General features: G+C 54.0%; 1 protein-coding gene across 12 annotated transcripts in view; it reads right to left on the bottom strand.

The window, feature by feature from the left end:
- The window catches only part of AHDC1 (AT-hook DNA binding motif containing 1), an 83,561-nt gene that overhangs the window by 46,098 nt on the left and 11,779 nt on the right, over window positions 1–25,684 (bottom strand). For 2 of the 12 annotated variants that reach the window (XM_074305664.1, XM_074305665.1), the window contains one exon: window positions 3,259–3,334. The exons of 7 other annotated variants lie outside the window; for them this stretch is intronic. The gene's annotated coding sequence lies outside the window, so the exon portion shown is untranslated. Of the gene's footprint in view, window positions 1–3,258; window positions 3,335–8,177; window positions 8,374–23,873; window positions 24,241–25,684 lie in introns of those variants that run through there. 3 more of the 12 variants (XM_074305667.1, XM_074305669.1, XM_074305666.1) reach the window with 3 other exon arrangements.

Here is a 25,684-nt window from a genome sequence, read left to right as displayed (position 1 = left end):
TGGCTCCACAGTGACAGTGTTTGGATCACCTTCCCAGGCCCCGCCGGCCCCGCCACAGACACAGACAAAGCCCCCCCCCCAAGCACACACTCCAATGTTGGGAGGGGGATTCTGACCCCTCTGCAGTATGGCTGTGAAGGGCTGGGAGAGGAGAGGACATGGTGGCCTTGGGGACTGCCAGGCCAGTCCCCATCTTAAAGGGGATCCCCAATGGGCTCGGGCTCCCAGTGACCCCCCACCGAAGCTATTCCAAGCACTGATCCCTCTGGGAGTCCCAGCAATTCTGAACCCTACAGAACCCAAACCCCAACTGTCAAATCTGGCCCAAGCCCTAGAACGTCTCAGTCAGCAGCCCTTGCGCCACACATGAGCCTTCCTTTCTGTTAGTAAAGGGCCTGAACCCCACGAATGCCAAGGGGCCCTGCATGATGCCCGACTGCAAAGGCAGGGAGCTGAGGGCTGGGAGGTGACATGTCCAAGACCACCCAGTCGGGGCCGGGGAAGAGCAGAACCGAGGCCCTGCCTTATCGTAGGCCTTAGCCCCGGCCCGACCAGCTCCCACCCTTGCGGCTCCTGCCTCTGAGGACGGCTGAGACCCAGGCTGCCCCCCAGGAGCTCAGAGGGCCCTTCTCCGGCAGTCGGCCTCTGCTCTCTGGCCTGGAACAAGGACCTCGAATTCTCTGCAGCAGGCTTGGCCCCCTTAAAGCTAACCTTTCACCTTGGCTGAAGGGCGCTGTCGGGAAGAAGGGCAGAGCCAGTAGCTCCTTAACCCCTTGCATCCCGCCTTTGCAGGCCCCTCGGTCGCCTTAACGGGAGAGCTCTCCCTCCTCCCTCTTCCCTCCTCGCCTCTGCCCCAGGGGCAGGTTTCCCAGGGGCCCAGAGAAAGCCTTCTCTGCCCCCCTTCTCACCTCCACTGCCCTCCCCAGGATCAGATGCCTCGGCCGGAGCAGCTGAAAATGACCCAGGCTATTTTAGATTCAGGATCACATTGCAAACTCCCCCTCTGCCTGGCAGCCACCCACCTCCCCCCAGCCCTGCAGGGTCATCCTTCATCCCCTGGCTCTGTCTCTGTGTCTCTGTCTCCCCCCACCCCAAACACACTCAAAGAATCAGAGGAACCACAGAATGCCAGGGCTGGAAGAAACCTTTTCAGTTATCCGTACAAAAGGGGAAACTGAGGCTGCAGCCAAGGGGAGTGATTTACAAGGCAGCAGAGGGGAGGACTCTGTGACTTCTCAGATGAGGAAACGACTTTTTCTGGAGCTCACAGAGCACTGAGGGGGACAAGAATGACTGGCCTGGTGTCCCACAGTCAGGAAGTGTTCAAAGGGAGACTGGGACCCAGACTTTCCAGGCTTCAAAGGCCCGCTCTCTACCCCTGCCCATGCATGGAGAGCAGGCCCTGAAGCCAAGTCCCTCCCTGCTCTGCACTGGGACCACTGGGGGGCCCTCCGCAACTCATTTCACTTCTAAGCCTCAGTTTACTCATTTGTAAAATAAAGTGTAAGGGAAACATCCCTGGCTTAGAAGTCATGAGCCCTGGGTTCAAATCCCACCTTTGTTGTTTACTACCTTTTGGAGCCCCTTAGCATCTTTGGGCCTCAGGTACCTCATCTGGGAAACCTTTGACCTCTAAGGTACCTTCCTATTCTAAATGACTCTACAGCAACTGAGCAAAGCAGGACAAGACCCCTCTGCCCCCCACAGCTCAGTGCTGTCTCCTCTCCAAAGCTGTTCCCCAATAGTTTTCACCCCCTGCCCCAGCTCTGAAGCCATGGGAGAAATGCTCACCAAAAAGAAACCGGGCGTCAGGAGGAAGGAAAATCAGACTGAGATGAAACCTCCCCTGCACCTCCTACCCAACCCCCCCAGACAGTGGCCCCTGCCTCCATCCTTCCTGTCTTTGGGTCTGGGGAGGGAGGGGGGAGAGGGGCTTCTCCGTTTTGCTGCTGTGTTCACTGAGACTGAGGGGGAAATAAGGGAGTGGGGGTGAAAAGGAAAACCGAGGAGACCGAGGCACAAGAGAGAAGAAGCAGAGCCCCGGCCGGGCTTTCCAACTTAAGGGCCACATCCCTCCTCAGGGATCCTCCTCCCCGACTCCTTCCAGCTTCAGACCCTTCCATAACCTGGCCCCCCACCAAGTCCCAATCCCCTCTGGCCCTGGGCCCGCCCCCTGGGCAGGAATGTGACTGGTCAGGTCTAGGCTGACCACATGATGGCTACCAGGCCATTGAAGCCCTCCCCCCAGCCTAAGGGGACTTACATACCATGGGGAGGAGGGGCGGGAGACAGAGAATGGACGGGGGGGGGGGGGGGGGGGGGGGGGGGGGGGCACCTTAACTCTTTTGAGCCCAGGCCTTAGGACCTCCCAGAGCGGAAGGGAGAGAACAGAACTGGGAGGGTGGGCGGGTGGCTGGGCTTAAGGATCAGACCGAAGGGAGCGAGGCCAGAAGCGGGATTCAGCCCCCACTAAGTCTATCAATGGCTACCAGGGTGACAAGCTCCCATCCCCCCAACTCTGATTCAGGGACCCAGAGAGCCCCTCTTGGGCTCAGAGGCTTCCAGACAGACCAGGGAGGGTTAGAGCCCCTCCCTGCCCTCCAGGGGCCCTGGCCCGAGGAGTAACAGCCCCGTCTGAGGCCACGGGCACGAAAGGAAGGGCCCGGATCTGAAATCAGGGCGGCCACTGCCATGTTGTGGCTGTGTGACCTTGGGCAGCCCACTTAACTGCTCTGAACCTCCTTTTCCTCATCTGTAGGCCCAGGGGCTAGACTAGGGCTCCCTTCTGGAACCCCAAGCCATGTGTGCCCTCGGGGAGCCTGGGGGGGGCCGGGAGGGAGAATCCTGCCAGAGACCAAGGACTGAGAATCCCAGAAGCCAGGGAGTGCCAAGCACTGAGTGACAGGAGCTGGGTGGGGTTAGTCAGGACCAGCTTCCTGGAGGAGGTGGGGCCAGGACTCGGGGACTGGGGAATCCAGGCGAGCAAACAAGAGGAACGTTTTTTTTGCGCGCGCCCCCCCCCAACTCAGCTCGGGAACGGAATGGGGGCGGGGAAGAGCAGGGGGTGCCGCTGGCTCCCCTTCCAGCTGTTTCCCTCCTCAGCGCCTCCTCCTCCCCCTCAGTTTCCCTGGTCAGGGCCAGGAGGGGGGCAGGGGAACAGGGTGTGCTGGGCTCCAGCTGAAAACAAGCCGAGCCGGGTTTGCAGGGAGCGGGGTAACCTTGACACAGATGCGGCAATGGCTAATGGCAGACACTCACTCTCCGCCTGTTCTGGGGGGACTGTTGCCGTTGCTAGGAGACCGGCAGCCGCGAGAATGGAAATGGGTCAGTAAACCTGTGGAGAGATAGTGTGACATCCACAGCTGTTCCAAGCCTGCGACGAAATCCCTCCTCTTCAATATTTATCACTCCCTGCCTGGCTCTCGCCCGCCTGCCAAGCCCCTTCCCTCAGACCCCCCCGGAGAGAGGGGTTCTGTCACCCCCACCAGGGTGCCCCCCCAAAAAAAGAAGGATGGAACTGGTTCTGGAGAAGGAGCAGGAAACTGAGTCTAATCCCCCGGCAGGGAAAGGGTTAAGAGGTCAATTCACTCCAGTTCCCGACTTAGGCACCGTGGTGAAATTACTGGGGCTGCAGCAGGGCCCGGGGACGGATAAAAATAACCGGCTGCCGGGTTCTTTCTCTCGGGGTGCACCTGGCTGGGGAGGGGGCAGGAACAGACCCGAGGGGAGGGCGCCCTCCAGGGGAGGGGCCGACCTGGCGAGCGGGAGAAAAGCCCGGACCCGGGCCCAGTCCCTCCCGGGCTAATTCCACAGGTCCAGCCCTCGCCTCCCAAACCGAAGCCTGGCCCCCTCCCCGCGTTCGGACCCCCCCCCCAGCCCGATCTCCACCTCCTACAGGCCGACACCTCCCACTCCGCCCGACACCCTTCCTCGCACAGCCTCCCAGTACAGCCGGATACCTCCCGGAGCCCTCTCCAGTGCATTCTTCCACAAACATCTGCCCGGCGGCCCCCTCCCCGCTTCCTCTATCACACACACACAACCTCACCACTATTTGCCACTCTTCTGACACACACACTTCAACTCGGTCCCCCCCCCCCATCCCTCCCTCAGTCTGTCACGCGAATACACCCTCCCAGAGACACCCGCTACAGTCTCACAGGCGCCTGTCTCCTCTGACAAAGTCTGTCACACGGCCTCTCCGGGTGTCTCTCTTTGTCTCTCCATCTTTGTCTCTCTCCCTCCCTCTCTCCCTGTCTCTTTCTGTCCCCCTTCTCTCCTTCACATACACAAGCCTTGGCAGTCTCCCACAATGGTGTCATGAAAAGGACATTAAATTCCAAGTCAGGGGACCTGGAATCAAATCTCGGCTCTTGAACTTAATTCTTGCTTGAACCTGAGCTTCATCTCCAGGAGCCTCAGTTGATTCATCTGTAAATATGGGGGGGGGGTGGCCTCTAGGTGATCTTCAAGGCTTCCTGTGATTCCTGAACTATATTTTTTGTCCTTAACCCTCCTTCCCTGGAGATCTCATGGCTTCTGAAGGGAGGAACCTGGGGGGGGGGGGGGAATGAAAGGGTTTATTGCTCAAAGAAGGGGGTGTGGTAGGGTGAAGGATAATACAGTAATGACTGTGACATTTACTACAGTAATGACTGTGCTCCATGGCGGAGGCCCGCCAGCTCCTGTGGCACCTACCTAGCACTTGGTCTTTGGTGGGCTTAGCCGGGGCTCCAGAAGCCACCACCACGGAGCCCTCCCAAAGGCAAAGTTGGGAACCCCGGGGTTCCCAGAGTCTAGAAGCATAGACACAGGTGTTACTTCCTAGGAAGCCTTTGATCTGAGGGTGGGGAGTCACATAGAGAAGGGCAGGAAAGAGAGACTTGCCTTTACTATTCCATCTCCAGAGCTGCCTTAGAAAAAAATTAAGTCAACACAAGTCAGACAGCATCAGCAGTACCTACTCTTCCCCAGACTGTAAAAAACTTCCTGGCCCACCTTAAAAGTATGCCAGTTAATAAACGGAGAGGGAGGAGGCTTCAATCCCACACCCCACCCCACCCCAAGCCACAGGCAAGTTTTTTGAGCTTCAATTTACTCATCTGTAGAATGGAGGTGAAGGGAAGATGCATGTATATAGCACCTATTATGTACCTGGTCATTGTGGAAAATGTTTTGTTTTAGCAAACATTTTATCCTCAACTACCTTAAAGGTGAGTGTTATTACTAGTCCCCTTGTACAGTTGAGGAAACTGAGGCAAACAGAAGTGACAGTTCTAAGATTACATTGCTAGTATGTGAGTCTGGATTTGAACTCAGATTTCGCCAGCTGACTGTGATACATTTGTACTGTCTACCCCATAGGGGTGTGGTAAGGGGCACACAAAATAAATGTTTTGTAAACCCCAAACACTCTCTAAATGCCAACAGCTATTATTTTAATTATTATTAAAACTGAAAGGAATCTTAGAAATCATCTAGTTTAGCCCCCTCATTTTACAGATGAGGAAACTGAGGCTCAACAAGGGTAAGTCACAGAGAAAACAATTACTCCAAATACCTTCTGAATAAGAGAACTTTTGATTTGTATCCTTAGCCCTAAACTATCTACCTGAGGTTTATTCAAACAGTTTCAAAGATCCTTCTGGGACTGATCCAGGGAAAGATGGTCACCAGGGGTGAAAGATGAAGGGGGGAAGAGGTATGACTGGGGGGGCGTGTATCTTAGGGATACAAAAGGCTACATACAAACTAGCCAGCAACTTAAAACTAACAGTAAACCAAGCGAAGGCCACAGGAAGAGAACAGGGGCCTCCACCTCTCTTCCCTCCTTTTCAGTTCTCCTTCAGCACAGGGTCTCGGGGGCACTGAGGGAAGCCGTGAAGTCATTGTGTCTCAATCTCTCTCCCTAAAACACAATAGTGGCAGGGTAATACTAAGAAACCAGAAAAGGAGACAGGTTTTCCCTCCTCAGCCACTAACAAAGGAATAAACATTCAGTAAAGGGAAAATCAGAGAAATTCAGAATTAGACCTCAACAGCCTTCTGGGCTGACCCCTATATGAGCAACACCATCCCAGACAACACCCTTACTTACCAGGCTCTGCTGGAAGCCCTTTAGTGAGGGAGAGAGGGGTTAATCTGCACATAGGAAACATGAAACAATACTTTTTGACTCATTTGTGGACTATCTCTCAAAGAAACCTATTTCACTATGAAGGGCCTTCCCATACTGCATGCACTAGTTCTAAAGCCCCATTCTAGCTCTGACATTCTGTTCTAAGGCCCCTCCCTGCTCTGACATTCTGGTTTCTAAAAGCCCTTCTGGCTCTGACATTCTGTGTTCTAAGAACCCCCCCTCCCAGCTCCGACCTCCCAGGTTCTAAGGGCCCTCCCAGCTCCGACCTCCCAGGTTCTAAGGGCCCTCCCAGCTCTGACCTCCTGGGTTCTAAGGGCCCTCCCAGCTCTGATCTCCTGGGTTCTAAGGGCTCTCCCAGCTCTGACCTCCCGGGTTCTAAGGGCCCTCCCAGCTCTGACCTCCCGGGTTCTAAGGGCCCTCCCAGCTCTGATCTCCTGGGTTCTAAGGGCTCTCCCAGCTCTGACCTCCTGTGTTCTAAGGGCCCTCCCAGCTCTGACCTCCTGGGTTCTAAGGACCCTCCCAGCTCTGACCTCCTGGGTTCTAAGGACCCTCCCAGCTCTGACATTCTCGGTTCTAAGGGCCCTCCCAGCTCTGATCTCCTGGGTTCTAAGGGCCCTCCCAGCTCTGACCTCCTGTGTTCTAAGGGCCCTCCCAGCTCTGACCTCCCGGGTTCTAAGGGCCCTCCCAGCTCTGACCTCCCGGGTTCTAAGGGCCCTCCCAGCTCTGACCTCCTGGGTTCTAAGGGCCCTCCCAGCTCTGACCTCCTGGGTTCTAAGGGCCCTCCCAGCTCTGACCTCCTGGGTTCTAAGGGCCCTCCCAGCTCTGACATTCTCTGTTCTAAGGGCCCTCCCAGCTCTGACCTCCCGGGTTCTAAGGACCCTCCCAGCTCTGATATTGTTATAAAAACAGTTCACACTTATACAATGCTTTAGGTTTACAAAGCATCCTCCTCACAATCCTGGGAAGGAGATAGAACAAATATCACTATCTCACTTTGCAGAAAGAAACATGAAGGCCCAGAAGGAGTTTGTCATTTCTCCACACTAAGTGACAGCCACTGGACCCAGATCCTCCAGCTAAAATCCAAGGCTCTCTGGACCACACGGTGCTTTTATTTCCAAGGTCTTTCCTACTTAGGTGGAGTGTTCTGCGTTTTACTGTCCAACAGCTGACGTCCTGTCCCCAGTGGTTCTCTTTCCTCCCTTGCCTTTTCCACTGCTGAATCCCACCCAATTCTTCTCTGGAATCAGCCAATCTGCAGAGAATGTGTTCTCTGGCCCCTGTTCTCCTTGTCCATTATCCTGGACTTAGCACGCAGAGGAGTTGTGAGACTTGGTCCCTTTTCTGCCAGGGTCCTGAGGGAAGGACGGATTTCAGAGGCCATAGTGGGACTGGGGGGGGGGGGGGATAACCTCTAACCTCTGTTCCTTGGCTCTGGTTACTAGGACCCCCTCGCCCCCAGTAACTGGGAAAGAGCTGCCTGTCCCGGGTGGAGGAATGTCTCCTGGAGGCCCGGGGCTCCCAGGAAGAGGTTCACATAATGGTCGCCCCACCCCCAGCCCTATTTTTCCCCCGGATGGGAGGATGATTGGAGAAAGACTGACAGGATTCAGCGGGGGCCACGGGCAGCAGACGGATCCTTAGCTATCACTTAGCCAAATTGTCAAGTCAATTTGCCGGGTGCTTCAGTCCTCAATTAAGGAGGAGGGGGGAACTCCTGACTCCCGACTCCCTCGGCGCCGGCTCCCCACTTCCCCGGCCCTTTAGAGCCCCTCGCTCACTGCAGCCTCCTGAGTGCTAATAATAGCCGTGCGCTCACGCGGCCTGGGGCCACGGGCCGGGTCTGACCCCTTCGGCCCGGGGCAGGCTCAGGCGGGACAGAGCGTGTGTCCCGCACTTTCAATGGAGGTAGCTCCGGCCTCCCGGTGGAAAGTGAGGGCCTCGGGGCGGCCCCCCTCCAGGACAGAGGCCGCCGGGCTGTGGCCGCGCACCCGGGAGCGAGGCGCCCCTCCCGCCCCAGCCCCTCGCACACACTCACACCTGGGGGCGTCGGGCTCCACGCCGGCTAGTGGTTCGGACGCCCGGGACCGGGGGCCCCGCGGGTTCGGTCCGGACCACCCCCGTAAGAGGCCTCACAGAGGCCCCAGTCCCGGGCCCGAGGAGAAGTCTGCTTCCAGGTTTTCTCGCCGCTGCTCTCTGGCTACCTGGCAGCCTGGAGCTGCCCCTGATCCCTGCCCCCCCTCCCCACCCCCGCTCCCCGGGGAGGGCTCCGGAGCATCTGACTGGGGGGGAGGGGAGCCGCCTGCACCTGGCCCCCTCTCTTCTCGGCTCAGCCCAGGCTGGGGGGGGCAGCATGGAGGAGGAGGGCTGGACACCTGCCAAACCCGAAAAAACCCCGAGCGGGAGGGGCGAGACGAGGGCTGGGGCCGGCTCAGACCTCGGGAGCCGCCCCGTCCCCCCAGAACCTCACCCCCCCGCCCGTCTCCAGGGGAACGCCTCCTCTGGGCTGGGCGGCGAGGCCGCGCCTGGGGAGGGGCTGCGGAGGAGAGGCTCCGGTGACCCGGAGGGCAGGGATCCGCCCCCTCCCAAACCTTCTCCGGACTTCTGGGGGAAGGCGGAAAGTAACTCGGAGCCCGAGCCCGGCCCCGCCCGGACTGAGCAGCGGTGGCGCCCCCGGCGGCCTCCCCTCCCGCCCCGCCCCGCTCCCTGCGCCCCTCATCCCGCCTGCCCAGGGCTGGCCTCGGTGCCTCCACTGCCGCCCTTGCTCTGCCCTCCCGCTCCCTGCTGTCCCCCGGCCTCTGCCCCCCGCCACCCTTCGGCCCCCTGACCCTCCCCTTCCCTCTGGTCCCGCCGCCTTCCCGTCCGGCCCCTTCTCCGTGCCCTTTCACTCCTCCTGCCCCCCTGCCCCTCCCCTCCGGTCGCCCCCTCTCCCCTGCAGTACCCTCCCAGCCCCCCCCGCCCGGCCGCCTGCTCCCCGGGCCGCTCGCTCCAGCTGCAGGAAATTCCTAATGTTCTCCATCATCCAGGCTGCTCCCAGCGCCGGCCCCTGCCAAGTCTCCCCTAAAGGAGAGCCACATGCCGGGCGCTAAGGGCCCGCCCGCCCCCTCTCCTGGACTCGCGGCCTCGCCTGGGGGCGGGGGAGGGGCTCGGGCCCAGGGTCCCGACCCTCGGCCCCTCTCCTCGCTTTCACCCCCCCTCCAGCGATCGCCCCCATTTTTATTTTAATTTGCCTCTGCCCGGGGCCCAACGCGCTATTTCGGGAGTCGAGGATCCGAGCAGATTTGGGGTTTTCGGCTTTTTCTCCTGGCCGGGACTCAGCCTCCCCAGACCCGAGACGGCCCGCTGTGTTGTGGTCACGTGGGGCGGCGGGGGAGGGGCCGGCTGGCTCTGGGTCAGCCTTTGGGGACTGGCTGGAGGGAGGGCGGGAGAGGAGGAAAGCCTCACACCGGGAGGCCAGGGCCCTGGGTTCCAGTCCCTCCTCTGCCACTAGTTTGGGCTGCCCTGTTTGGGTCTCAGTTTCCTCCTCTGTCAAACGGGGGAGGGGGCGGTAAGGATGGAGGGAACTTACAACTACCGAGCCACAAGGCAAAACATTTAACATTGGGGAGTCTTCGTTTCAAACAGTTAAGAACAAATAACAGCGCCAAGCTGGGGGGGCAGTCACCGTTCCAGGGCGCCCCCTTCCCCACCACAAGGCACAACTTCAGGGTGGAATCATCTGGGGATCAGGAGAAAACCTTAAACCTCCGCCCTAAATGCTGGAAGCGCTCAAGGACGCCGGCTCTTCTTCCCACTCACAAAATAGCTCTCTCCCTCTCAGTTGCAGAGCTTGGTTTTTATTTCCCAAGAACTCTGCGCCCCATCCCAGGAAGAGGGGGAGCGGAGAAGTAACGGCCCACCCGAGGCAGGGTAGAGGTCCTGGTATCACACTTGGGAGCCAAGGCTGGAAGCTGGGAACAGGCCCAGCTCTGCCCATGGCCTTGGGAGAAGGGGGGAGGGCTAACCCCCAGCTTGGCCACCGCACCCCTACCCAGGCACAGTGTTTTATTTCTGTCTCCCCTGCCCCCTGTTTCCACAGAAACCAGGCCAGGAAGGCTGGCAGCAGCTGGGGGGGGAGGGCTGAGACTCCCCCCTCTCCCTGGAGGGTCCAGCTGCCGCCTGCCTGGTAGTGCCACAGCCAGAAGTTGTCAGGAAGCAATTGGATGGGATGGGAGGGGGAGGGAGGAAGTACAGCCTGGGGTGCCTGGGGAGAACTGAGGGAGCCTGAAGGACGGCGCTTCTGCAAAGGAGACCCCTAAACTCATCTGGTCTAGTCCAGGTGACCTTCCCCTAATGAAGATGCACCAGAAAGAGCCTCCCTGTCTCAGCCAGACGCACCTACCATTCACCCTGGCCAGGTGGGCACCTATTCATAGGCAAAATCCAAAATCTGGAACCTCCAAATCCCTCTGGGCCCATTCTAGGCTGACCAGGTACAGAGCAGTCCTGGCGTGGCTCAGGTGGCCTAGGCTGAGGTCACATGACCCCACCTCTGGGTTCAGACCATACCTGAGTCAAGGAGAAAATTTTCCCCATCTCCCCCACTTGCTCTTCTCCAGGTTTCCAAGGCCTCTGGAGGACTCTCATTCCATGCCCCCCTTTCCCCATCCCCCACAGGAATGAAAGGGACAAGCCAGGGTGGGAGTTTCCTGTCAGCTCCTGTCCCAGAACAGAAGCCTGAGCCAGAAGCCTGGAGGCCCAGTTCAGTCTCCTAGGAAGAGCAAGTTCCCCCTTTCCCCGCCCCCACCCCAGAGCCCAAGGGAAGGTGAGCAGATACCAGAGACAGGGACACACTGGCTGAGTCACTGGAGAGGGACAAGGGGTCAGGGTAAGCTCAGGCCCGCCCTTCTCCCCCCAACACACTGGGCCAAGAAGAATCAAAGAAGGGTGTCTCTCCCTCCCCCTACCAAGCTCCCCCCATCCCTGACCTCCAGAAACAAGGACAGTGGAAGGGAAGGGGAGCCAGAGAGATCACATGGAACAGCCAGTCCTTTGGGGGGCCAAGGCCCCCAAAACAGGAAGTGCCGAGTGAGATATCTCTCTGACAACAGCCCTGACCTCTCGAAACAGGCTCTCAACCCAAGTTTCTAACCACTCCCTCCCCCTACCATATCCTTGGATTATTCAGCATCCTTTCCAACATACTCCCAATAAACTCCACTAATCTCAGCTCCCTTTCTCAATGTCCCCATCTCCCCCGGGAGACACGCGTCCAGTCCCCTAGGCTCCCACCCTCGGCCGGCTCCGATCTTCCTCAGGACCTGCTCCTTTCACTCTCCAGGGTCCATCCGCTCTCCCTTCACTTTTATCTCTGCTCCCTTCTCTCCTCTGCCATAGTTCCCGCCCTACACCAGACCTCTTGCCCAGGCTGTTCTAACAATCTTGCCCTGCTCTGAACCACCCTGAACTTTTGGACAGTCACTTCTGCTTCCAGGATATCATACTTTCCATGGCTCCCTACTGCCTAGTAAATCAAATTTAAGCTTCTCAGACTGGTCCCACCTAACTTTGTCTAACCTTCGCACCAGCAGCTCTCACACCAAGTACTAACGGCCAGTCTCCTAGGGCCCCAGTCCACGCCATCATTTGGAGATGTACTTTCTCACTCCTAAAACAAACTTTCCAGTACTTCCTTCTGGGTCTCCATCATCAGGGCCCCATTATTGTGCCCAAATAAGGAGTCTCTCTGCCTCAAACAGTGGGGGATAGAGCCCAAATGGGGTTCAGAGTGTAGAACCTGGGTCTTAATTCTGCCACTGACTAGCTACATCAGCTACTGACTAGGTCATTTGCTGTCTCTGGACCTCAGTTTCTTCATCTGTAAAACAGTGGATGGAAATAAGCGTTTCTTAAACACCGACTTGATGCTAAGCACTCTCCAAATTGTATCTCATCCCACTTTAATCAAGCTCATCTCTTTAAAGAATCCACTTTAGAGGGCTGTTGTGAGTGGAACCTTTCAAATACTATAGCCACAGGGAGACAAGATGGACTTCTATCAAGATTGGTTTCTCTCATGATCTAGTCTCACAAAGCTGAGGCTCTGACCATACCTTCTGGGCCTGGCACTCTCTCTGGCCAAAAGCTCTTTGCTTGACTTTATGGCCAATCAATCCAATAACAACCATTTATTAAACACCCCTGGACCCAGGACTGCTGATACAATACAAAGTTAATCTAGTTTCTGTCCTCGAGGGGTTTTATTCTCTTGGTCCCTACCACATCACCTCTCAGTGGTCCTCTGCTGCCCACTTTCACAATGCCTCCTGTTTAGGCAGCCGGTCTGACTCAACTAATCTGTACTCCAGTCATGATTTTGTCTGAGCTCTCAGAGAATCAAAAAAACGTAGAGCCAGGAGGGATCTTGGAGATTATCTAGCCGAACCCTGTCATTTTATAGATGAAGAAAGGGAGAGAGAGCTGCTGGTATCTGGGAAGAAACATGGGGCAGTGGGAAGAGGGCAGGATTTGGAGGCAAGGGATGTGGATTGGAATCTCAGGCCTGCTACTTCCTCCCCATGTAACTATGGGCAGGCCCCTTAGCTTTTCTGGACCTTTCCTCATCTGTGAAAGAAGGGAGTTGACCTCCATGATCTCGAGACCCTTTCCTAATCTAAATCTCTGCTATGACTTAATATCTTAATAATGTTATGACTTAATATCTGGGGCTCTTGCATTTAGACCATGCTGACTCTGGGCCTCGGGTCGCTGCCACCCTCTGCCCCCAAAGGCGCAGATTTCAAAGCTGCCTGATTGAATGCCGAAGTTTCCTACACTCAGACCTCTATCACTCCCTGATCCTTAAGACAGCCTCCTCATCCCTCCATATCTGCCAAACCCCAGTGGGTTGTAGGGGCTCTGGGGTCTGACATGACCTGGTCTGGCCTGACCCATTACCATTCTACAGCTAGCCCAGGCCCCAACACCCATCCCATCCCTCCCTACTTTATCATTCATTAGCACCCAATATGAATAAGGCATCGAGCATACAAGTCAAAAAATAATTTCTGTCCTCAGGGAGTTCACCATCTACTGGGGAAGTGACAGAATGCTTATATAGATAAATCTAGAGTATAAACAGAGAGAGGGGCAGTGTAGGCAAATGGACAGAGAAATGCTGAAGTTAGGGAGATCCAGATTCAAATCCTGCTTCTGAGAGTGGCTACATGACAGGACCTGGCTGGGTCTAAATCCCACCTCTGAGGGGATCTGTTGTGGCAAGCCATTTAATCTTTGCCCCAGATCATCAACACTACCCATTGTGGAGGCAACTTCATTTGTGGTTTTGTATTCCCAGCATCAGTCATAGCACCTCAAACACAGTAGGTGCCTAATAAATGCCTGCTGATTGATTGAGCTGTCAAATTGCATTTGTAGAGGGAATTTCCATAGGGGAGTTCCTTGCACTGATAAAATCATAAGTTTGCAGCAAAAAAAACCAAAACAAGATAATCAAGTCTTCTCTGATCATCCTATCCTTTAATGCTATCTGCCCTTTTTTGAACTCCTACATAATCTAGTGTTCCTCCTATAGGGCTCCAAGTGTTCATATATGTGAGCAATCTTATTCAATATATTACATGCGTCCCTTCTTTTCCATAACCTTCACTTATGTGCAGCCCACTGTCTGGTCTTTCTGCTTCCTGTCTCTCCTTGTCGTCCCAGTTGACCTACACAAATTGTCCATAGAATCTCCCTAAATCCCAGGTCTGATCACATTGATCCTCTGCTCAAAAGCCTTCTACGGAAGCCCAGCACTGACAAGTTAAGTCCATACTACGGATAAAACGAGCTATGATTTGTAAAAAGTGCTTAGCACAATACCTGGCACACAGTGAGTACTTCATAAATGCTTCTTCCCATCTCTTCCCTGGCTTTCGAGATCCTCTCTACAAACTGACCCCAATTTACCTTTTCCAGACATTTTACATGGCAACACACTAGTTGGGCTGATAATAGCAACTCACATTTTCCTAGCACTTGAAGGTTTACAAAGCTATAAATTGTTTTATTCCTATTTTACAGGTGAGGAAACTGAGGCTCAGACAAATAGTATATGTTAGAGGGAGGTTATGGATCCAGATCTGCTATATACTTTTCACTAAATCTATTGCCTTTCTAATCTCAGCCTGGGCTACTCATCACCCATTCCCTCATCTAGGTTCTCTTAACCCTTTTGGTGGCGTGGGGCCCTCTGGCCGTGGGGGGAAGCCTATGGGCACCTCAGAATGGTGTTTTTAAACAACTGAAGGAAATGCTAAATTTCAGAGTTCAATGAAAATTAAGATGTAATTTTCCCCCTACCTATAGAATCTATCAATGGATTGCAGATTAAGTTGTGTCCTAAACTTTCCAGGCTCCTTTATGCCTCTCTGGTCAGTCACCCTCTCTAGAAGACCCTCTCAAAGAATCAATCAAAAATAATCAAGTCAACCCTACCGATAGATAGGAAGCCTTCCCCAACCAAAATCCTCAGAAACATTGGGACTCTTCCCCATCATCTTACTAGAAGGCATTTTACGGTTTACAAAATAATTCTGGAAAATTGGCTCAGTAAATAATGAGGTCTTGTAGCGTATTGTTGCAGGCAATCATTTGGTACCAACTGTATTGACCCGATTAGGCCCGGGACACTAAAGAATAACCTTTCAAACAAAGGGTTGATTAATCTGTATGGAAAAAAAAAATCTGTAGATACAGTATTTTGTACACGTCTGGATTGGGGAAGAATTCTCTTCTAAATATTTTATATTTGCTTTTAAAGAGACTACCCTTAGTGGAATGTAAGCTTCTAGAGGGCAGGAACTATCTTGCAGCACTGAACACTGGCAAACGCTTACTGGACTAGTTAGGGAGCCTTTATTAAATGTCTATTGCACACCAGGTGCTGGGCTAGGCCCTAGGAATAGCAAGACAGAAGCTCCTGTTTTTAAGGTGCCTACAACGTAGCCAGGGAAGATAACAGGAACATATGGATAAGCAATCGCTACAAGGGAAGGAAGGATGGGATTCCAAGAAGTTGAGGTGCTGAGGGAGTAGATTCCAGGCATGGGACAATGAGTACGAGAGGTGGGCGCCTAAGAGGAGGGGAATGGGATGAGAATGGGAAGAAGGCCAGTTGGGCTGAGTTACTCTTGGTCTGATGGGTGGCTATCATGTAATCAGGCTGGAAAAGTAGGTTGGGGCTGGGGGTGAAGGCTTTGAAAGCTCCACATAGAATTTTTTGGTATGATCCTTGACGTACTAGGGAGCTGTGCAATTTCTGAAGAAAGAGAAAGTTGGATCTACCCTTTAGGAAAACAAATCTTGGTGACTGAGTGGGGGAAGTAGGAGAGACTTGAGGCAGGGGGCCTATAGCTCAGGTGAGAGGGTAAAGGCTGGCTGACAGATCAGTCATGTTGACTAGCTCTCTGGTCCAGGCTCCCCACCAGGACTCTGGGGGCCAGACCAGGAGAGGCCAGGGACTGTTGTCTCATCTCCTCTGCATCCCCCCACCCCCCCTTCCCATCCCTTGGTCTCCACATGGGACTACACATAGATCTGGCTCTCCAAAGATCTGTTTGTTAACCAACTGATTCTATGCCTGGCTCCGAACCCCCTGGTCTGGGCCCATGCCCCATGGTCAGTTCTCCCCCTCGGACCAGGGATGCTCTGCGGACGGGGACTGGCGGCTCTCCAGGGTAGGGGCCCTGCCTTCCCTCCAGACCAGGGATCCCTGATGGCGGGAGCCCTGTCTCCTCCTACCTTTGGCTCCGGCCAGAGGAGGCTCTGCCTAATTCTTACCCACAAGCCCTGAGTCAGGCCTCCTCTGGACCCCTTACAGGCCTCAGTCTGGTTCTCATGTGCTCCCAGGCCCAGACAGACACACCGATGGAGACAAAGGACGCCCAGATGGCCAAATATAGGCGGTGGCCAGGGCACAAGCACTAGGCAGGGAAGAGGTCTGAACACATGGGAGGGGGAGGGCAGAGTGTTGGTCACCATGTGTCCAGCCTCCTCAGAGTCCCTGCTCTCCCCTCATTCTTCCTTCTCTCCAACCCACATCCTCCTCCCCCCTCCCCCCAGAAACAGAGGCCCCCACTTCCTGGCCCCCACTGTCTTCTGACCTATTCCTCTCCTCCTCCCATCTCCAAGCCACTTCCCCTCTGCTCCTTCCAGACTGTTAACCCTTTCAGGATCAGGCTCATCTGGCTTAAAGCTGGAAGAGACTCGGCATCAGATCTGGAGGGGCTGAGATTATGTAGAGAGATTAAATATTCATTTCTATCCCCCCCCCCAACCATTCACAGGTTCCTGTTTCTGCCCAGTGGTCAAAGTAGGTACTGGGCATGATCATAATAATCATTCCATTTTAATTGGTGATTACAGAGCTGCTCACATCTATTCTTTTACCTGATCCTAACAAGCTTTGTGAGGATTTTCTCCATTCTCCAGATGGGGGAACTGAGGCTGAAGCCACATAGCCAGCGAGTGCCTCAGCTAAAAACGGCGCTCTCATTTCCAGTTCAGTACTCTTGACACACTGCCTCACACAGAAGGATCTGGATACTCCTTTCCCCATTGCCATGGTAACTGGCACTCTTCAGGATGGTGCTAGGGCAGGAGGCAGATTAAGGTGATGGGATGGAAATCAAGTTCAGGGGACATAGGGGAGGGGAGCCCAGGACAATAGCCATTTACAATCTGCTTCTAATCTATCCTTCCGGGCTGATTGCACATTATCCCTCCTTAGCAAGCTATAGTCTGGTCAAATCGTTGCACTTGTTTCCCAGCACACATATCCCATCCCATCTCCTTTCTCCATGCTTTTGCATAGGCTGAATACCCTTCATCCTCACCATCTCTTGGAGCACCGAGGTTCATCTCACATCTCACAAAGGGACCTTTGCTGATTTTCTTAATTATAAATGTTCCCTCCCCCAAAAAAAAAATCTTTTGTACTGATTTTATATTTGTCTGTTTACCTTTTGTTCATCCCCAAGAAAAATGTGAAATATGTGAGAACAGGTTCTCTTTAGGGTTATTTTTTTTCTTTGTAACCCCTTACACCAAGCACAGTATCTGGTGCTTAATACCTGCTTGATAAATGAAATCAAATTCTGAGGTGGGGGAACCTAACAATGGGAAGGGGCTAACTGGGGTAGGGTAGCCTAGGCCATCCCCCCCAGCCTAGCAATCAGCGCCTCCAAGTCTCCCCCTCCCAAGAAAGGAAGACAGGAGAGAAACAGCAAGATGCTCGGAAGGCGATTACCCACCGTTAATTAATTAAAATAAACAGCAAATTAAATACAGCAAAATTAAAATAGCACAGGAAATTAATTCCCAACCAGCCCCACCTCACAGGTGAGCTATTTCAAGGACTAATTGGAAACTACAGGACCCAGAGGCAGCCCCCGGAAATGCCCCACCTTCCAACCCACCTTCCTTTTCAGCTTAATAGTCTTTTGGGGAAGAATGGCTCTCACCTTAGATCCCTAATCAGGCCCACACAGGTCACCAGAGCTTGGCTGGTCTCCTAAACTCGGTCCCCTCCCCACCCCACCCCCACCCCCCACTGCAGATACTTGGCTCCTTTCCTCCAGGAACATCTGAACAACTTCAGGGAAATCCTCAGGGAATAGGCCAGGAGTAAATGTATATTCCACAGATGGGCCTCCTGGAAACTCTGGGTTTCTGCCTCTGGGTTCCCCACCCCTCCATCTAGCAGTTGTTAACCAATCCTTTTCCTTAACTGAGAAGGGGTGGGGCAGGGACAGGACCAGGGAGCTCCAAGGTGGGGTTTGTTTCAGTCTCCATCCAACACTCCCCACTCCCAAATACACACAATAGCCTAGAATGGTGGGGCTAGGAATGACTTTGCAACGCGGAAAGGTAGGAAATTTGGGGGAATTTGTGGCCACGATGACTTCTGAAGTCCCTTCTCTCTCTCTCCTGAGATTTCTGTGAACATTCAGTACCCAGCCTAGGAGAGATTTCAGAGACCCAAGCAGTAAACTCTCTCATTTTCCAGAGGAGGAAATGAAGTTCAACGACTATTCCAAGGTCACCCAGCTAGTTAAATGAACACCTAGGGAAGTGAGCAAGTCTTTTCAGGAAGACTACCCACTGGTAGAACAGCTTGACCCAAATCCCAGCCCTGAGGAGGGGCGGGAGGGAATGAATGAAGAATACAGGCAGAAGAAATGACATTTGTGAAGTCACACAGGCTTAAACTAAATCCCCTTCCTGTTACCTTCCCTCTGAGGCCATTTTCTTAGACTAATCAGTGACCCAAGCCAACCCCCAAATTTTCTACCTTTCAGCATTCCCAAAATCCTTCCTAGCTTTTAAATTTGGCTGGTCCGGCACCTGGGACAAAGACCAGAACCTTCCTAGCTGCTCCTCTTCCCATCCCCCATCTGGCAAAGGGACAAAAGGACAAAAGGGACAAAAAGGAAGGTGAGGAATGAGGGTGGGGATGCAGTCTACTTCCCCTACACCCACATTTTGCAGAAATCCCAAAGAACCTCCTCTCTTGGTATATCAGGCAAGCAGATTTATCAGCCCATCCATCCACCCACCATCTATCCACCCATCCACCCATCCATCCATCCATTCATCCAAAAAACACAGAACTCTAGTAGCAGTCCTTTGAAGGAAGGAACTTAAGGAAATCTAAGGTAGCTCAGGGTAGTTAAAAGGAAAGTGTTTCATAAACAAACAAACCAAAAAAACCCTATATGTGTGAATTATTATAATTGAAGACTAAAGATGGAAGGGGTTTTAGAAGTTAGATTCAGTAAACATTTATTAAACACCTACTAGGTGCAAGGCAATATACTTAGAATATAAAGACAAAATGTGAAAGACTCCCTACTCTCAAGGAGCTTATATTTTCTAGTATATAATCTAAAAAAAGAATGGAAGAGATATTAGTGATCACTCAGCCTAATGCCATCATTTTCGAGACCAACGTCCAGAAACCTTACCCTAAGCATTAACATAGAGCCTTATGTAGAGCTTTGTAAAAAGCTTTGCAAATAGTATCTCATTTGATCCTCACAACAACTCTAGGAGGTAGGTGCTATTATTGTTCCCATTTTACAGATAAGAAAATTGAGGCAGACAAAGATTAAAATGTGGGAAGATCAGGGAAGGAAAAAAGTTGCAGAGAATTTGACAAAAAAGGGAAAAGACTTCCCAATGGTCAGAGTCTTCGAAAAATGAGCTGCACTGAGGGGAATGAGTTCTCCGTTGCTGGAGGTCCTCAAGCAGAGACCAAAAGACTGCTAGAGAGGCAGCACAGGGTGGTGGAAAGAGAACTGAAAGTCAGAAGAGATCTGGATTCAAACCCTGCCCTTGTCACTAGCTGAGACCGCAAACCACACTTTACCTCCCTGTGACTGTTTGCCCATCTGTAAAATGGGGATAGTAATTTTATATACCGAGTTCACAGGATAATTGTGAGGACTGAATGAAATAAAATATTTCTGAAACCTGGCAACATGGCAAGTAAAGGCCTCCTCTTATTTTTGTTAGGGATGTCTAAAGCTGGCTTTGGATCAAACCACCTCATAGATCCATTTCTTCTAAGTTTGAGAGAGGGCCACGGAGGTCAAGGAAGACTTCCTAAAAAAAAGGAAGGGCCTGAGCTGGGTTCTGAAGGGCAGGCAGGAATTGGAGATGAAAGAAGAAAAGAACAGTACAAGCAAAAGTTGGCAATTGAAGGGTACATTTAGGAGACTGTCCTGATCAGAGCAGGGGAAGGGGGGAGTGAAAGATTTGGCTGGAGGGGTTAACTACAATCAGGGTGTCCTCAAATGCCAGGTTAGGGAGACTGAGTCCAGCACAGCACACAGTAGGAGCTTTGTAATATAGGTTGATAGATATGTTGTTGAGTTTCTCCTGTAGGCAATGGAAAATTTGAGAAAGGAAGTGACTAGTCAGAACTGTGCTTTAGGAAGAAGAATTTGGCAGCCTTGGCAGGATGAACTGGGGCAGAGAGACCTGAGGCAGGGAGGCTGATCAGGAGGCTATTCTGGTGTCATTGCTCTCTGCCCCAAAGCTGCAAAAGTGCAGATTCTTTAGAAATGTTTCCCCTATGCAGAGCATCCCATGCTTCCTCCTCTTTACAACCCCTTTTTCTGGGACATGAGACCCTGTCTCTACCTTAGCCAAACACTGCAAGGGTTCGCATTGGAGCAAATCTCTCTGTCCACTTCTGCAGGGATGGGTGAACTGGTGTAATAGAGGGTCCAGACTGGGGGGGGTGTAAAAACTTGGGGGTGGAAGGTGATTCACAAAGGCAGGTAACTTTGATTCTGAGTTACAAGTGTGTCCTTCCTCAGACAATTAGGAAGTTCCTTCCCCTCCATTGGAGGAAGGAGGCCTAGTGAGGATGGAAGGGAGGAGCCTGAAGGGTTAGCTGGGTGAAGAGCGTCCCAGCAGGAAAGGGCCAAGGGAAATGTGGGGAGATACTTCAGGCTCCTCCTACAGGCTAGAGTGTGTGCCCAACCATATGTACATGAACAAGGGGGTGGGTGCAGAAGGGAGAGGATGTGCTTAAAAAGGTGTGGGTTATGAAAAGGTGAGACAGAAACAGAGATTAAGAGAGAGAGAAAGAGACAGAAAGGGAGAGACAAAGAATGAGAAAAGGACAGAGAGAGAGAGAGAGAGAGAGAGAGAGAGAGAGACAGAGAGACAGAGACAGAGAGAGAGAGAGACAGGGAGAGAGACAGAGAGAGAGAGAGAGAGAGAGAGAGAGAGAGAGAGAGAGAGAGAGAGAGAGAGACAGAGAGAGAGAGAGAGACAGAGAGAGAGAGAGAGAGAGAGAGAGAGAGGGAGAGAGAGAAAAGGAGGGAGAGAGAAGAGAAAGGAGAGAGAGAGTCAAAGAATGGGTGAGAAAGACAGAGACAGAGAAAGAGAGAGAGAGAGATGGGGAAAGAGAAGGAAGAAAAGAAGGAAGGAGACAGAGACAGATTTGGGGAGAGGCCTTTTTAGCCAGGGCTGAGTGTGTAGATAAAGAAGGGAGGGAGAAATGGGTCAGGGGCGAGCTGAGGCTTCCATGAGGGGCTGCTTGTCAGGTGTGGCTCGCCCAGGATGAGGGTTTTGAGGACATGGGCCCTCCCTGGCACTAGATTCCAGATCAGGGACAGGGAAAAGGCCTCCAGATAGAGCTGGATGTTCTAGCCCAGACCCGGACTACAGAGACCGTCTCTGGGCATGTGCTTGGGTGTCTTTGTCTAAGTCTGTGAGTGTGTGTGTGTGTGTGTGTGTGTGTGTGTGTGAGGTTTTGTCACAGACTGGTGAGCAAGTTAATCTCAGACTCCCTGACACGTGGAATAAAATCACGCTCCCGTAATGGAATCATTCGTCTTCCTGTCCAAGGAGAGAGAACAAACTCCTAGCCATGAGCCAGGGCCACCAGGAGGAGGTCCTCCAGCCAGGAACAAGGCCCAGGACGAGATGGCCGGGGATCCAACCTCCCTGGCCCAGGAGACTTCCACGGGCACCCCTTACTCCTAGGGCTCAGGGGCAGTCTAGCCAGACCCATCTCCCCATGTCTATTCCCATCCCTGCCCAAGCCCTGGCCCCACTCCAGCCCCAGGGCATGTAAAAACAGGCTTCAAGGACCATTGAGACCTTGAGAGTCCAGTGTCCTTCCCTCCCCCAGCTTAGCCTGTGCTTCCCTGTTCTGTGGCCCCTCAGCCCGGGTCCTCTCAATCTGTGCCCCCACTCTGGATGGTGAGCACACATATCCCTGGGCAAAATGCCCACTCCCAGCTACCTCAGAGTGGCTCCGCCCACCCCAGAACCACCCTTGGGGTATGTACTGCCCAGTGACTGGGGGGATGAAAGGGTGAGAGAAAAGGGGGGCAGGAAAGAGTCTCTCCCCCAGGTTCCCTCCCCTCTCCCAGAGGGAGAGGATGAGTTCCAAGCCAACGGGATTTTCCATCTCTCAGCAACAAGAATTCCTAGTGATCAGTCTGTGGGCTTTGGCAGGGTGCCCACTGGGGACCCGCCCCCTGCCCGCTGGGGACCTCCCCCTGCCCTGGGCTCTTGGGTCCCCTAGTTTGAGAGGCTCTGCATTGTCCCTTAGAAGGGGGGCACATTCTAGGCAGATGTTCAAAGGGAAAGAGGGGAGCCTGCCTTAGTGGGAGCTTTACTGGAATGGATCCTGGAACACTCCAGTGTCTATTCTTGTGGGAAATCACAACCTTGAAAGCTTCAGGCCCCCACCCGCTGCAGCCTTCCAGCGCCTCCCTCCCCATCACTCCCTTTCTTACCTGAGATTTCCTGGAAACAGTCACCCATTCCCACCCAGCTAGCGTGGTGCCCCTCCACCAGCCCCTTTTCCTCAAGATGCCCCTCTCCTCTGTCCCTGACCGCCTCCTGGGCTGCACTGGGCACTGCCACCTCGGCAGTGAGACTGTGCCCTGTGTTTCTGAGGTCTTGGGTCACACTCTGGGAACCCCCAAACAGGGTCCCTGAGGGTCAGCATCCAGTTTTCTCCCAAGCCCAGGCACCCCGCCGGGGCTTTCAGTGCCCACCAAATCATGGGACGGGTCATAGCAATAAAAAGTCAGTCTAACCACAGGTCAAAGCTGGGGAAACCAAGGCAGCCGCTTCTCTTTTTATTTTGTCCCTCCCATTAATGTGGCAGAGGCAGACTAGAGGAATCTAGGCTTCCTGAACTACATAGAGATCCTTGTGCAGGAGGGGAAAAGGAAGGTTGGGGGCGGCCGGCCCCCCCCCAGAGATGGGTTCAGGTGGGGCAAGGGGTCCTGGTGAGTTCCCGCCTCCGCCATCCCCTTAGACCAGCTGACATACTGGCCTAGAGGCACCTGGGATCAGGTTTGGTGAGAGATTACCAATGTGGGGGAAGGGAAGCAGAGACTCTCTGGGATTTATGAGCCTCATTCTCTTCCCTTAAATTTCCCCTCTGAGCCTCCCCCCACCCCACCCCACTACACCCCAGCCTTGGCTGTTGCAATTCTGCCAGGGCCATTCTGAATGTCTGTGGCTCTCAGCCAATGATGAGGGTCCCCTCCCATCCATCAGCTGTTGCTGGGGTAATTTCCACCCCATCAGGTTACATTGGTGGCAGTGATCACCCTGATGCTATTGTGTCCGTCCCCCCCACCCCCATATCCACTACTATGGAGCCAAGGGGACTGGGCTCTGAGCCATCATTGTGAGAGCCGAGGAGGAATGCTGAGATGGACATCTAAGCACAGTGACCCCCTCTATCCCCCCGCCGTACACCGAGGCAGGAGCCCAGCTCAGCCAGAGATTACATGTGCCCCCCGCCCCCCACCCCACTTATAAAGGCTTCCCAAGCCTTGTTCACCAAGGCTGTCTGGATGAAAAAGCCGACATCCCCCACCCCGAATACCACGGCCCTTTAACCACTTCCCTACTCCCAATCTGTCCGTAACTCGCTGTGGGACTCGGGGAGTCCTCGGAGTCTTATTCTTCTCATTTACAAAATCAGAAGGTTGATCTAGACAATAATGGTCTCTTATTCTAAGTTCTGAGCATCCTCCCAGCTCTGACATTCTGTGTTCTGAGCCTCCCCTAATTCTGACATTGGGCTCTAAGGCCCTCCCACTTGAGATCTTGTCCAACTGTAACATTCTTCTATTTCTGCTTCTAATTCTCCCCCACCAAGAGGTCCCTCCCACCCACATACATACACATTAACCCCTCCCCTCACCGATCAATCCACAAACACCTATTAATCGATTAAGCAGGACTGGGTTCCTTCTCCCCCCTCTCTGCCTCCTCTCCAACTTGGCCCCGGGGTGCAGCTCCTGGGATCTGGGTCAGGAGGAAGTTCCTCAGGAGCCTCTGGGGCCTCGTTTGTTAGTGCTGGGAGAAGGGAAGAAGGGAGTAACTTGTCCCTGTTTGTTCACTGGGGGCAGGAAGAACAGGGGCTTTCTGCACCAATGGCTTAGAATAATAGATTTCAAGCTGGAAAGGACCTCGGAGGACATCCAGTCCAAGTTTCTCATTTTACAGATGAGGAAACTGAGGCCCAAGTCACACGGGGCAGAATTGGAGCCCTCCCGTCACCGGGGTGGGTGTAGGGGGGAAGCACGGGGGGGGGGGGGGGGGCACGTGCTCCAGACCAGGGGACTAAGTGTCCTTGATCCATGAGGATGTGGCTGATGCGGTTCGGGGGCCAGGACATCTGAGTCCCACGCCTGATTCCGGGATTACATTTGCTGCTTGATCTTGACCAGGCCCAGAGAGTTAGTCCCGGGAGGGGAGGACGTGATTTTCTCTAAATCTTCCCAAGCAGAGAGAGCTGGCCTTTGAAGTGGATGGGCCCCTGGGCCCGCAGTCAGAAAGACGGCTGCACGTCCAGCTGCCCTTGTTAGCTGCGGCTCGGGCACATCACCAACCTCTGGCGGACTCGGTTTCCTTCACTGTCGAGTGAGGATCACACTGCGCCTGCCTCTCAGAGCTATTGTTTGGGCTGAACGAGATCATATCTGGAGAGTGCTTGGTGTCTGGCACACAGTAGGTGCTATGGAAATCTCTCTATTTCCTTCCCTTCCCTGGTAGTGTTTCTGTATACAGTAAACACTTAATAAAGGATGACTTTCTGTTCCTGGGTTCTCCCAGTTTTTATATGAGGAGGGGCTGAGGACTGGGTGGTTTCTGAGGTTCCTGATATTCTGTGTTCTAACATTCTAACACTGTGTAAGAGACAGGAAATGGTTCTGAACCGGGTGAGGGGCAGCTTCGGACAATGACTGGCAGTTGTTCCTGAAGACCCTGGCCAAGGACTGTGGGGGGGAGGGAAGGGCCGGAGCATCCTCGTACCACCCAAGGAAGGTCGGCTGGAGGGCAGAGCTGGCCTGGCAGCAGATTCTAGGCCCCCTCCCAAAGGGAGCAGCTGGAGGGAGGGGGAGTGCCATCCCCCTCCCACTTCTCCAGGTCTCGGGCTGTTAGGCAAGTGGGCCATGAGGGCTGAGCACTCACAATAGCTGTTGGCAGAGCTTGTGCACCCCAGGGAAGGCAGCGCTCTGCAGCAAAGCGGGCAAAAGAGGGCAAGAAGTGGGGGCGCAGGGGCAGCGGCGGGGGGCCTGGGCTGCCTCTCCCCCCAGCGCTTCCTGACTCACCCACCTATTGTTACAGGTTCCCTGGGACCCCCCCCCCCGACCCCGGACACCTTCACCTCTACTTTTAATGAGCCTCATTAGTACCTTCGCCTGGAGCCCAGGGCGAGGAGCGGCAGTGCGGGGACGCGCCAGCCGGATGGCACCATTGCTGCCCGCCACCAGCACCAGCGCCGCCGCCCCCACAGGCTTCAAACCCTGTCACCCACCCGTGGGCCTTTCGCCTGCACCACCTGTCAGCTGCCCAGCATGTCCCCCCGCCGCCTGTCACCCAACCAGCGTTTCGCCCCGACCGCCTGTCACCGGCGCCGTGTCAGAGACATCTGGCAAACCCCCCTGGCACCAGGGGACAGAGAACGGGAAAAGTTCCGAGGGAAGAAGGAGGCAGTGGCCAAGGGGA

This window comes from Sminthopsis crassicaudata, chromosome 3, assembly GCF_048593235.1.
Source record: "Sminthopsis crassicaudata isolate SCR6 chromosome 3, ASM4859323v1, whole genome shotgun sequence".
In the NCBI taxonomy this organism is placed as follows: Eukaryota; Metazoa; Chordata; class Mammalia; order Dasyuromorphia; family Dasyuridae; genus Sminthopsis; species Sminthopsis crassicaudata.
This window is presented reverse-complemented; position numbering and strand designations above follow the sequence as displayed.